This window comes from Protopterus annectens, chromosome 10.part0, assembly GCF_019279795.1.
Source record: "Protopterus annectens isolate FY-2018-M chromosome 10.part0, PAN1.0, whole genome shotgun sequence".
Classification (NCBI taxonomy): Eukaryota; Metazoa; Chordata; order Ceratodontiformes; family Protopteridae; genus Protopterus; species Protopterus annectens.
In genome coordinates this window covers 1,644,113,965-1,644,128,964 of record NC_056744.1, presented here as the reverse complement: position 1 = coordinate 1,644,128,964, position 15,000 = coordinate 1,644,113,965, and the positions used below count along the sequence as shown (strand labels likewise).

Genomic DNA, 15,000 nt, shown 5'->3' with positions numbered 1-15,000 from the left:
GGTTTACACACACACACACACACACACACACACACACACACACACACACACACACACACACACACACACACACACACACACACACACACACACACACACACCCACACACACCCACACACCCACACACACACACACACACACACACACACACACACACACACACACACACACACACACACACACACACACACACACACACACACACACACACACACACACACACACACACACACACACACACACACACACACAGACACACACACCCACACACACACACACACACACACACACACACACACACACACACACACACACACACACACACACACACAACACACAACACACACACACACACACACACACACACACACACACACACACACTGGGCAAAGGAGTGAAATTTGTTGCATTTTTCTGTACATGTGAGGTTTTTTTTTTTTTTTATTTCTGAAGAAAATGTACTATGAAATTATAGGGCAGGTATGCAGTGTAGTTTATGGGGGAACAAAGACTTATTCCTGCAACTATTTTGGAGGGTAGTACAGAAAGGGTAGAATGATGGATTGATGGCATCAAGGAGTCAGATTATGATGTTCACAGGGAAGTCATGTATGAAGTATACAATTGCATTGTGTTAAAGTTCTGCATGTGTATATGAAAACCCCACCAGGGACATTATGTAAAAGCTTGCCATGCTCCAGTATTTCCATCTATTCTCCAACTCTGTTTTCCTAACATAATGTCGTGCTGGGATGTAGAGTTTCACAGAAAAGCAAGTGTCAGAATTCCAAAAGAAGCTCTGTCTTGACAATTTCAGTTAGGAAATAAATAATTCCACCAAAGAAAACACACAAAACAATTACAAGTATGGTAAGTAATTCTGCTATCGTAATGCAAGTGTGACAAATCACTTAAGGTAACACTATTACTATCCAGTGGCTAAATGCATTCTCTCTTCTCAGATTTAAAAGATTTGTTTTTAAACAACTTGTTCGATTTTAAGAGGCTAGAATGGATTCCCTCTTATTAGTCATTCATTTGAAGGAATTATGTATCATCCTTTATTTACAAGGTACAGTTGTGTAGGTTAAACTTACAATAACAGGAGATGTTCGAATGATCACTGCTGCAGTAGTCTTAGCTACATGGGCTGTATTCTGACAAGGATATAACAGCCGGCCAGCTTCCAAAGCTTCACAGCATCTTTCACACGCCCAAACTGTCAGCTGAACTGACTAAATGACAAATCTGGACAAAAAGCCCTTCAGAGCTTTCCTGCCAGCAGCTAGAGGGAGGCTGAGCCCTGAAAGGACAATGCTAGGAACAACAAAAAATAATTGTCCACACCCTGGCATAAAAAGAGCATGAAAAACAAGTGGGATAGAGGGAGGCAGAGGCTACTGCAGCAGTAATCATGCAAACATCTGCTTTCATGGTACGTTTACTTACACAACTGTACTATGTTCATCATACTGACCACTCCTGGAGTAGTCTTCGATATGTGTGGGTAGATTACCTTAGCTAACTACATTTCAGAGGGGAAAGGACAACAGTCCAGAAGCACTGAGATAATTGTCTTAGCAAAGCTTGATCTGAACCTAGAGAAGGAATCAAGCCTAAAGTGCTTTGTAAAAGTATGTATACAGGACCAATTAGCAGCTTCTAGAGTACTTCTAGAACCCAACCCTCTCCAAAAAGCCATAGATGAAGTCAAGGTCCTTGTAGAGTGGGCCCTGACTGAGCATGGAATAGGTGTGTTATGGTGAGTATAACAAAGAGTAATAGCATTAGGCAACCATTTGGAATTGGTCTGTTTTGACACATAGTCCCTTCTTCTTACCTTCACAAGAAATGAATAATTGCTCTGAAGATCTGAAAACTTTAGTTCTGTGAATATAGTACCTGAGCTGTCTTTGGACATCCAAGGTATGGAGTTTCCTTTCACCTCCATTTTTAGCTTCAGAAAATAAATCAGGGAGAAGGATAATTTGGCTTAAAGTAAACTTGGATACCAACTAAGGGATAAAAGAAGTATTAGTTCTCAAATAATCCCTGTCCCTATGGAAAATAAGATAGGGTTGACTCACCATAAAAGCTTGCAGCTCAGATTCCCTTCTCACAGAGGTTAGAGCAGTCAGTAAAACTGTTCCAAGAGCTTCATGTCAGCCAGATTAGCTGGTTCAAATGGAGCAAGTGTTAGCTTCTCTATCACAAAATTAAGATCCCAATGAGGGGCCACCAATTTACTTAGAGGCCTCATGCAAAATTCGTTTAAAGAACATTTTGACATGAGACTGCATTGAAAGAGGTGAGACCATGAGCAGGCATCCTGAAATGGCTGATAAATGAAACTTTATAGAGGAATAAGAAAGACCATAGGATAGTAATTCACACAGATATTGTAGAACCAGAGAATAACTAACCCTGAGTGGGTACATTTACTAATATATGATTTTCTAGTAGAAGGCTTTCTTGGCTCCATTAGTAAGTACCTGCTACACATCCTCAGTAAATGGGCGCCTAAAAGGAATAAAGGCCCTATTATCCAGGAAGACAATTTGAGTTTATTGATGTGTGGGTAAATCAAACACCCTGTTCTTGTGTGAGTATATCCAAACTATGAGGAAGCTTGTGGTAATTGCCCCAGGCCATTTCCAAAAGAAGGGAGTATCATGATTGCCAGGACCAAAAGGGGTTCACTGCAGTGATCTTTGGGGTTTCCTTCTTAATCTCCAGAAATACTCTGGATATTAGTGGACATTCCTGTCCAAAGAAAATAAAAGGAAAGGTATGTGCCTTCAAGGCCTTCTTGCATGGGATCCTGGAAGATAATTTTACCAGTTGTTTAAATAGGAGGCAAATAGGTCTTCTTGAAGAACTCCCTACAGATGGATCAAATCTCAAAAGACCCCATTTATGAGGTCTGCCCTGATTCTGCTCAGCTTGTCTGCAACACAGTTTTGTTCTTGTAGAGTGAGACTGTGCTGTGAAGCTATATCCCAAGCTATCATGGCTAGTCTGCAAAGGGGGTACAACCTGGTTCCCCCCTTATGTGCTGTTGAGGTACCACATGATTGTGGTATTGCCTGTAACCATTTACAGTAGGTCCCAGGGACCAAACATGGTTCAGAGAGTTGAGTGCTTTGATCAGGGCAAGCATCTGCTTGATATTTATGTGCTTGTGTCTGTCCTTAGTTTCCCACATCCCCTGCCCTTTTATCCCTCCTGAAACTGCTCCCCAAGCAAAGCCTGAAGTGTCTGTGGTGACTAGATGCTTTGGTACAGTGAGAGAGTAGGGAAGACCTGGACTGAAGAATATCTGTTGTCTCCACCAAAAGATTTCTCTTCTGACAAACCCCAGCACTGGGAATTGAAAAGATAAATGGTGCTGATGCTGGGACCAAAGAGATTTCAGATACCACTGTATCTTCTCTTGTTTAGGCGGTGAAGTGGTGCAGCAGTTAACATTGTTGCCTCACAGCAAGAGGTTCTCTGGTTCGATTCTCAGCTGGGTTGCCCTCTGTGCGGAGTCTGCATATCCTCCATGTGTTTGTGTTGGTTTCCTCTGGGTGCTCCGGTTTCCTCCCATGTTTCAAAGACATGCATCTGGAGCTTTTCTCGTTGGGCCTCCACAGAAAATGGGCTCTGTCCAAGTCAGACTTTCTTGGTGAATAAATGTTGAATAAAAGTAAATCTTTCATGTGGTGTCATACCAGGGGTATCATGAGAATCATATATGCCATGAGACCCAAAATCCTGTGGTATTTCTTAAAGTGACCGAAATCTGAGTGAAAACCCCTACAAATAGCTCTGGATAACAATCTAACTTTTCCTGTGGAAGAAAAGCTCTTTGAACTGAGGTGTCTAGTTGGCATCACAGGAATGCAATCCTGTGTAAAGAAGTCAAGAAAAACTTTTGAATGTTGTCTTGGAATCCCAGCTTGTGTAAAAGATCTCTCAACCAAGAGAGAGATTTCTGACACTTTGAAAAAGACTCTGCAAAGATAAGCAAGTAGTCTAAATATGGAAAATGTGGATACCCTGTAGCCTGCAATGAACTATAACTGGGGCTAGACACTTTGTGAACACTCTTGGTGCAGGGGTATAGTCCAAAGGGTAAGGCAAAGAACTAATAATGTGATCCAGATACACAAAACCAGAAGAAACATCTGAAGTCTGGATGAATAGGGATGCGATGGTAAGCATCTTGTAAGTCTAGTGTTGCCAGGACACTTGAATGAGGAAGAAGAGGCAATAGGATGTCAGGTGATGTCATTTTGAACTTGGGCACTATTACAAATAGGATTAGCACAGAAGGATCCAGAACTGATCTACAAGCATTTTCTTTTTTTTTTTTTTTTTGTTACTAGGAACATACTTCAATAAAAAACCTTCCCCACCTGGGAAGAAGAAACTGGAAGAGAAGAAATCTGATTTGACTTTCTGCTCTGTTAAACTACCATCTGTCCCTGTCACACAGATTTCCAATGCAGTGACCATATTTGTAGATTGTACCAATTGTCTTTAATGTCAAGGTATTGTATTTTTTTCCCTGTGTCTCTCTCTCTCTCTGTATATATCTTTTTTAATAAAAATATTATTTGTACAGTTTTAACAGCCTAAAATATTATCTGTACAGCTTTAACAGTCTATTTTAAGTCAGTTAAGTTCATGTCTGCCAAGTTAAACTTATATGGAGTTTCAATACTTGCCGCTTCAGGAAAAGTAATGTTTTCTATTTCTTTAACAACTACCTCTGTCTTGTTGACAGAATCTTTAAGAAGACATTGATACTGAAAATTGAGGGGAAACATTCTACTGAACTGTTGAATTTTTATGAATTGCTCATTTATTCCACATGGGTAACAAAGATTTACCAAAAACACAGAAAATACAGCACAGGAACCAGGAACACAGTTGAATAGCACCCTCCAAGGGAACCAGAACCAAGCAAAGGTTAAACCACACACTTTATTAACAGTTGTTAAGCGCTTTCGTTTAACAAAACTTAGTCGTTAAGCGCTTTTGTTTAACAAAACCTAGTCGTTAAGTGCTTTCGTTTAACAAAACTTCATATTCATGAAGTTTTGTTAAACGAAAGCGCTTAACAACTGTTAATAAAGTGTGTGGTTTAACCTTTCCTTGGTTCTGGTTCCCTTGGAGGTTGCTATTCAACAAAGATTTACCATTGCTTCATGAACATATGCAGGTAATCACTAACAAAGAGAGCTTTGTGGGGTAAAATTAAGCTGAAAATAAGCATGAACATGCCAGATGTCTCAAACCAGGTTATATTATATCCTGTAAATTAACTAATGTCCATCTATTGCACTGGATATTACTATATCTGTGGACAGTTAAGTAATCGTCAGTACCAGCCACCTTAGTAGGATTTTTATTTATTTATTTATTTCATTTTTGTTAACTAGGAATTCTACACTGAGATACAATGTATCATATTTATTTTATTTTAATTTAGTCATTTGTTAACTAAGTGAAGTGGTCAACATGGACCTTTTTCAGTCATGACCTGGATGACGAGAACAAGGGTATATGCGATTTATATGGATAATTTAGAATAGCCAATCAATTAGCATATTTTGGGATGGAAATTTCAGTACACACAGAAAACTCAAGCATGCATGGGGAGAACATCCAAACTCTACACAAGAAGTGGTCAGAAAATCAGGATTAGACTGAAGACTATGGATCTATGATCTTATCCTTTGAACTGCTGTGCTGCCCAAGGGTGGTCCATGGAGGCAGTTGAAATACTGCTACTTTAACACACCATTATACACAGAAATTGTTATGAAAATAGACAAATAACAATGAACATTGCAAGACTATGTAAAAGGCTGTGAAGCACACTACATGGCTTTCCTCTTATCATATTAGTGAGCCGTGTTCAAGACAGATGTCAGGTCACTGGGAAGACAAGAGAGGAAGAGAGCAAGCAGACAGGAAGCAAATCACATGACCATCAGCAGCTTTAACTCTTCAGCCATATCAGAGTGTTAGGGTGATGCAGAGCATGACCAGTCACATGGGAAAGTATGCTGTCATGGTAGTGACATCATGGATAGATGCCAACAGGTACATGAGCTAACCATGCTGTAGTAAAGAAAGGAAATAAAATTAAGGATACTGAATAGTGGAGCTGCCAGTTTTAGATTTATGAGACAGTACCATCATACTAGAAGTGCACACAAAACCATTATTCAGAGATGAAATGCATCGCTGTTTGACAGCATGATTCTTAGGGTGAGTCAAAGCTCTTGTGAACCTTATCCATGATATATGATCGGTCATTTCCAGCAACTTTATCATCTTTTTTCTTTCTCTAATCAATACCTTGTGAGGTTATTGCTCTTTCAGTCAGTATCCAACAAAAGCAACCTGTTATTTGATAAATTACAGCTCATACCAAATGTTAATACTTAAACATCATGTCTGTTTCTTGTACTCACTAATTACTGACATTTCTTAAATATGCGCAACCAGCTTATAGGCAGACTCATTCATAAAACTTACAATGACAAATTAATATTTAGAAAGTACAATGAACAACCACGATCAAGTCTGTAGAAAATATTCCTAAATTCTGCTAAATACTAATAAGATGCTACAGATCTTGTGTTGTCACCTCACAGCAACAGGTTCCCAGTTCTATTCTCAGCTGGGGTGCCTTCTGTGTGGAGTATGTATGCCCTCCCTGTGTTCATGTGGGTTTCCTCTGGGTGCTCCAGTTTCCTCCTACATTCCAAAGACATGTAGTAGGCAGATTGGACACTCTAAATTGGCCATAGATGTGAGTGTGTGTGTGTGTGTGTGTGTGTGTGTGTGTGTGTGTGTGTGTGTGTGTGTGTGTGTGTGTGTGTATGTGTTGTATAGAAGAACATATGTGGCAGGGTTAGCCACCTTGTGGTGTGAACCTTGGTTCTAGATGATTGTCACCTTTGTAGTGACATCCTGACCCCATGTACAAAAATTGGAAAAAGGGGTTGTGGCTGTATGGGTGGATGAATCCTGACATGCCCTCTCCTCAGACAAGAAACACCTCCTATTTCACCCTAAAACCCATCCCGACCTCCTACATCAAATTGCTACTTCTTAGACTAAAACCCTGTTCTCCTTCAGTAGATAATCTCCTAAAAGAATACCTCAAGCTGTCTGCCAGTTCCATAACCTATCCTGTGTCTATCCTAATTATTAGATCTGTCAAGGAATCAGGCCATTCCTTCTACTTGAAAAAATTCTTCCATCATTCCCCTTCATAAAGGAGGAACCTCATGTGATGTAACAAAATTCAGACCTACTGCCATATCATCTCCATTGTCAAAACTTCTGGAGAAGTGCATTCACAAACAACCACTAGAACACATCCTTCACAAAAAGCTCCTGAGCCCCCACAGAGCATGGTTTTACACCCACCCGTGGCACTACCTAGCCTTATTAACTTTCACAGATACTATTAACAAAGATAGAGACAAAGGTAAGCTCATTTTCACTATATTCCTTGATCTCACTAAAGCTTTTGTTCTAGTCTCTCACCAAAAACTCCGCTGTGAACTGTCCTCCCTCGGGCTATCACAATCCACACTACTATGGTAACCACTCGCCTGAGAGATACCAGTCTGTCAAATGGCACTCAACCTTTTCTCTCTTCCTTTCTGTTGGTACTGGCATGCCATAGGGCTCCATTGTCGGCCCTTTACTCTTCAATATATTCACTAACAATCTACATAAATCCTCTTAGCAAGCTTTCCTCATATGATATGCTGGTGAGTCTACCCTAATATGCGCCTTAGATAACCACATACATCTTCTACGAATCGCTCAAGAAGCCTTTAACTAATTTGCTATAGGATAATTACCTGCTCCTAAATCCTGAAAAAACTAAATTAATTATCTTTTCACAATACCATTTCCATGGAAAAAACAACTTTAAAATGTATCCCTTAAATAATACCATGATTGAAGTTACTTCATGTACAAAACTACTTGGTGTGACAATCAATGCCAATCTTAAATACGATTTACATATCCATAACAGCATCAAGAAAACCCATCAAAAGCTAGGCACCCTTCGAAGACTAAAGAAATTCCTTACAGTCTCTACCAAGGTAACTCTAACTACCACATACATTATACCCTCACTCTTATATGGAGCCCCCATCATGACCAACCTGGTTGGATGCCTCACTTAGTTCTAAACTTGCACAATGCTACAACAAAGTTGCCAGATTTGCTTGCAAAAACTTTACCAGACCCACCACTGTTTAGCACTAAAAACACTTTACTGGCTCAAACTTCCTCACCACTTAACAAACACCCAGTTCACCTTACCCCACAAAATCATCTATATCCCATTTGCCTGCCCAGCAATTATCCCTATACTCCTATTTACCAAACCTCCCCCTTTGTTCAAATGATAAACAACTGCTTACAATTTGCAAACCAATATCTATACCAATAATGTAGCTACAACTTGGAATAAAATTCCTGTATCAGTCAGGTCTATCTCATGCCTTCATCTTTTCAAGCCATTACTCAAAGACTTCCTCTGCCTCCTAGTTTTGACCCTGCTCCTCATCTGTGACATAGCTTCTCCTAACATCCTTCATCACCTTCGCTTCTCCTAACATCCTTCATATCTGGGACATAGCTTCTCCTAACATCCTTCATCACCTTCGCTTCTCCTAACATCCTTCATATCTGGGACATAACTTCTCCTAACATCCTTCATCACCTTCGCTTCTCCTAACATCCTTCATCACCTTTGCTTCTCCTAACATCCTTCATATCTGGGACATAGTTTCTCCTAGCATCCTTCATCACCTTCTTATACCTCCCTTTAAATGACTAGATCACTTAACCTGCTTATCCCCTTCTAATACTTCACTTTACTCAGTACTTAAATGGGTCTATATTACAACATCAAAGTTTCACAACTTCAAATGTCCTAATATCAACCTCTATTCAGCAAACGCTGAAAATAGCGTAGCTGCAGAACACCGAATTTCTTCTTAGGGAAGGAATTCGGCTGGCCGTTCATGTGGCTTCGCTATTTTCAGCACTGTGGTGGAAAGTTACGAGTCGGGATCAGGTAAGTGTGCGATTGTGTGGACGTGAGGGTTAGGGCGCGGGGTAGGTGAGTTAGGGTTAGGGCACGGGTCAGGTAAGTGTGCGAGTGTGTGGACATGAGGGTTAGGGCAGGGTATGTGAGTTAGGGTTATGGCGCGGGTGAGGTGAGTGTGCGATAGTGACGGACCTTAGGGTTAGGGTTTGGGTTAAGGTAAGTGGATAGCTAGTGGTGTATGTACATTTTAGTGTAGGGTTAGATCTAGGATTTTAGGTGTATGTGTGTGGATTGCTGTTTGTTTGGTATACTTGTGTTGTGTGTATGTGTGTCGGCGCTGTTCTGCATGTTCGATATTGTCAGCGTTCGCTGATTATGGGTCGATATTAGAACATTCAACGTTTTAAAAAGTCGATGTTCTAATATAGACCCACTTAAACTACTGTACCTATATCTAATTTAGCACAAGCAAATTACTACCCCATTGGTACTTCTCTGTTATCTCTCAAACTTGCTTATCTCCTCTAGTACCTCACTCCACTGCATTTCTTAAATTACTCCTACCCATCTACAACTCTTCTGTCTGTAAAGTCTCAGTACAAGGTTTGCAAATTTAATATTTGTGAATATCAATACAGATTTTATTATACTGACTATTATGCTATGAATTCACTGAAACATATTGATTGCATTAAATATGACACCTTGGAGTTTTGTTCCTGGGCATCTGCTGGAAAAGGACACCTATGCCCAGTCGGTCTTTCCCGGTAAACAAATGCCAATAAATAATTTATTGTGTAATAATTGACTGTATCCATGCTATGAGAATGTCATAGTAGAATGCTGCCTCAAAACTTAATTTAGCTTTTTATCTACAGGTCCTGTGTTCACTTTTTGAACAAGTCACATATTTAGCACACCAACATAAGACGTAAGTTAACCTTCTTTCTGTACCCTGTATTCCCATCCTGAGAATGTCACATGTGTATCACACACACATAAAAACCCTTAAATTACCATCTCCACCCTATCTCTGCCCTGGGAGTGTCACATTAGTAGCACAGTAACACAAAACTTAGCCTTTCACTCTCAACCTATATTCTTATCCTGACTGAGAATGTTACATTTGTAGAATACAGTAACATAAAACTCACTTTGCCTTTCACACTTCACCATATATCCCTATCCTGAAAATGCCACAACTGTGGCACATTAACAAAAAACTCAGCTTAGCCTTTTTGTACTCCACCATATATCCTTGTCCAGAGTATGTCATACATAATTCACATTAAAACAAAACTCATCTTAGCCTTTTTGTACTCCACCATATATCCTTGTCCAGAGTATGTCATACATAATTCACATTAACACAAAACTCATCTTAGCCTTTTGCACTCCACCCTGAAGCCCTAGTCATGTCCCTTTTCTGAAAATGTCATCCCTACACCACACTAACAAAAAACTCAGCTTAGCCTTTTACTGTCCATCTATATCCCTACCTGAGTGTATCACATCTGTAGCACACTAACAGAAATCTCAATTTAGCCTTACCCTCTCCACCCTGCGTTCCTTTCCTGAGGATGTCACATCTGTAGCACTTCTCACATAACATGATAAGACAAAAAGTAACCTTTTCATTCAGTGAGTAAAAGGCCCTGGTTCTGATTAACTAACAACTACACACGTTATGCTTCTCGGGTGCAGAACTGTACTCAGACACTCTCCATTCTCATTAATGTGGTATTCTGTCATGCTCTGAACCTTTTGCAGCATGAACAGATATCTGTTAGCTAGTAATTCTGCATTATACTTTTTTTCTGTGTAATATATGAGCTGAATTTTCCCCATGATAAAAATTATTCATTCTTTTAGTTCACTTATTTCCTCATATTCTAAATGTAATTAGTTGATGTAACATTTATGCTTGAATATTATTAACAAAGATACTATTCATGCATAACTGGACAGTAAACAAAATGCCAAGACAACAGCTACCAACAATAAATACATTTCCTAATGGTTACAATATAAAAAATGAACATGAAATATTAAACATCATAGCAAAATAATCAGTAACTTACTGGAGTGTTACAAAGCACATCGGCATCTGTCTTCCGACCCCTATAGAAGAAAACAGCTTTTAACCTAGCAGGAAAACCAAAACTCTGCTTGTGACGACCCAGCTACTCTGCCTTCACACCACATCTTATGTGAAATATAGCATGATTGGAGCAAACTGCCTTTCCAGGAAACAGGTAGAAAAAAAGTAGTGACACGTAGCGAACATTAAAACAAGGTAGTGCAACAGAATAGGAAACAAATGCTAATCTAAATAAAAATAAAAAGCAGGTAGGCAGTTTACTGGTCAATAAAACATGCTACTAATTTAAAGAGATTCATTTTTTTCTTACTATCAAAATAAATGTCAATTAAATAAAAAAAGAATAGACACAAGAAAATAAAAGTTCCCAGTGGTATGTAAACTCCCCTACTCTACCCAAGTGGCATTCTTTTAAATGTTGAAACAAAGTATCAATCTCATTCCATCTCTTGTTTTTTTTACATTTTTTTAAGTTCTTATTTTTAACACAGGGCTTATCTTCTACTTAAAAAAAAAAAAAAAAACATTTATGAGCTGAGCTTCGACAAGGTAACAAAAGGTTCTGGTTTGCTGGCCTGTTGGTACAGAGTCTTTGCTGTATGTAACCGGGGCATTGAACAGAGCACATCATATATGGTTATGCCAAGAGGGAATGAGTGTAACTCAGTGGGATTTCAGGCTTGGGGGGGTGGGATTCAGAGGCTGAGCATAAGAAAAGGACCCAAAAGCAAAAGGGAGTAACTGATTGTGATTTCAGTTTTAGGGGAATGCAGAGGTCAAGTGTAACTGGGAATTGTCTCCTGGGGGATCACAAAGGTCATGGGAGTGTCAGAGTACCCCGTGGTTCAGCAGGTCACTGGAGTTACATGCCATGTGGATACCATGTTGGGGGGAAGGAGGCTGGCATGTACATTCTACTAGCATGTAATTCAGGTTTGTAGAAGAGAGAAATTAGTAAAAATGAAGTCTCTTCTGTAAACAGAGACAATCTCACTGTACTATCCTTCAGGCACTGCTACGTAGAGCAGTTCTGGCTCTGCAGCTATATTCATATAATAATATCAGGGTTCACGAAGACCACCAGTATGCCTCCTGTACCCCTGTGGATGGAGTTCCCAGCTCTGAGGGATAAACTGGGGGGGGGGGTTGTTAGTACTATTCCAGCTATTTAATGCATTATTGATTCAGGAAGTATTCTCATATTACTGAAATGGGCAGTTACTCTGCCTGTTTACAAGGGTAAAGGGAGAAGATATGAGCATAAGCGTTATCAGTCTAATTTTTTTAGCACGAACTTGAAAGAATTGTTAAAAAAAGATATTTGCTATAAGGATTATGATGATACTACACAGCATGGATTTATAACGTTAGCTCAGAAATGTCTAATATTTATGTCTGTATTTTTAGCATAAGGACCTTTTGTTACTTGTCTGGAGAAATATGTCCATTTTTGTGTTTTATCAATAAAGTCCTAATGTTCCTGAAGAAACTGGGTGCACTCACTGCCTGAAAAGTTCATAACTATGAAAGGTAAACAGAAAGAGAACCTGTAAAGAATAGCAGAACTGCAAGACCTGTAAACCCCTACATTCCTTAAAAAAATAAATAAAAATAACTCTGATCCAGACTCAGTGAAAGCTATACAACATATACACACATCACAGACTAACATGTGATATTAGAAAATGAAAAGTTGTATACTGTTGCAAATTAAAGTTATAAATAAAGTGGATATATCTTTCTAGTGGTAAGGGTGATGCTGTGTGTATTGATTACTCTGTACTGGCAATTGTTGCGACTAAGTGGCAGATAAAGGTTTTCCAGATGTGCAGGAGGCCTTACACTTTTTCAGAACTAGCTATCTAATAGTGGTCTATTACTGAATCCATACAAATCCAAAGCCATGCTGTTTGGTCCTTGGAGCCTCCTTCTAGATAGATCTTTACAGCTTCCTCTAATCTCCACGTATGTTATACCCTTTTTACTGTATTCAGAGTTAAGTAGCTAGGATTCAGTCTTCAGCAGGAACTATCTTACTGTGGTTATATAACCATCATTATCAAGAATGTTCACCAATAGTTAGGTGTTCCTTGTAGGACCAATGGCATCAAGACTCAGCATTGCACAGTCCATGCTGCTATTTCATTTGTCATTTATCACTATGGCCATGTGCAACCTATATCCAGATCTTTTACTATGTCTTTGTAGAGCCTACATTATTACTGCAAAGTTCACTGTGGTTGCTTTCTCTCTGGCTCACCACTGTTATACATTACCTCATTTGGAATGGCTTTCTCAAGCAAAATGACCTATGATCTGCACACTGCTTAGAAACTGCAGTTGTTGTTTGTCTTTCGGCTTTTTCCCGGTAAAGGGTCGCCACAGCGGAACTGTGGTCCGCTAATGACTGGCAGTAGATTTTTACGAAACGCCGAGGTGCCAGCCCGACGCCCAACCTTCAACGAAGGCACGCCCACTTACGCACGCATGTCTTTCGAACGCTACCCAACCGCGGGGAAGACATGCAGACTACACACATAAGGCACTCCCAAGCCAAGCCGAGAATCGAACGGGAGAACCTCTTGCTGTGAGGTAACAACGCTACCGCCATACCACCGTGGCAACTGCTTAGAAACTGCAGTACTCCACTCAAAATTATTCTTCAGTGATGCTTGTCAGTTAGACTGGCAAGGTGCCAAGTTTTTTTTTTCTCAGTCAAAACTGAAAGTGCCTTGAGCTTCTTGATGCTTTTAGAACAGAAGTTCTTTTAATATGAAATATCTTGCCAGTGCATGTTACTGGGGCACTCTTGCAACACAACTTAAAAAAAAGCTCTTATCTTTTTTTTAAGGAGCCCCCAAGCTGCATGTCTGAAGTATCACCCTAAGAGCTGTATTACCTTCATGTTATATGTTGACATATTAACCACCACATCTTCTCTGCATGTATGTACTGTGGCTGTATGAATATTAGTACTGGTGCAAATGAATCTTTAATGTCATATTCTCATATTAAGACGATCAGCTCTTTGACATGTGACAATATTTAAGATAACAGACAATGCGCTGTTTAATATCTTCTGCTATTCATTGTATTGATTTTTTTATTATTGGTGTTGTCTAACATATTGTTTATTAATGGCAATTTTTTCCATAGGACTTTGATGTGAAGGGGCTAGGTCCAGTTAGACTGAACTGGTATACTGCTGTAACAAATAAATAAAATACAAATTAATGAAATAAACTATCATTCTGTAAAATTCAGGGTACAAACATATCCATCCTATCAAAAAGGACTCTGAATTTAAAGTAGTAGAAAGACTGTTGATTTAATTATTACAAAATTAGTAAAACGTTGCAGGCCATAACATCAGAAGACCCTGTAAAACAGTAAAACAGCTTCTGCAATTATGTCTGAAGAAACAACCAGTAAGTCCTCAGCACAGATGAGCTGTAATGTTTTTTCAAGGAAGTAAATTTAAATACCTAACATGCCAATCAACCACGAAAAGAGCTCTAAAAGATAGTCTCTATTATTCTTAAACTCATATGATGAACAAGTAAACCAAAACCACAACCAAGATATCTACACTCCCAAAGTCTGTTACCTTAAAAAATATATGATTTTTGAATTCTTCTCTACACAGAAACCTCTTGACTGGAGTAGCTCTAGAAAACTTAAAATTATTCTGCTATTGCTCATAATTAAGTACTTGCAGAATTTAAAGTTCATTCATTCATTCATTTAATATCCAATTTATTCTATTTAGGCCTCTTGGGGACCCAAAGCTTATCCCAGCAAGCAACGACTGTAAGGC

General features: G+C 39.2%; 1 protein-coding gene across 4 annotated transcripts in view; it reads right to left on the bottom strand.

Annotated features, from left to right (window-relative positions):
• The window catches only part of LOC122813837 (perforin-1-like), a 99,489-nt gene extending 88,247 nt beyond the window's left edge, over positions 1-11,242 (bottom strand). For 2 of the 4 annotated variants that reach the window (XM_044086370.1, XM_044086369.1), the window contains exon 1: positions 11,164-11,240. The gene's annotated coding sequence lies outside the window, so the exon portion shown is untranslated. Of the gene's footprint in view, positions 1-11,163 lie in introns of all 4 variants that reach the window. The other 2 variants (XM_044086371.1, XM_044086372.1) reach the window with 2 other exon arrangements.
• Between the last annotated feature and the right edge of the window lie 3,758 nt (positions 11,243-15,000).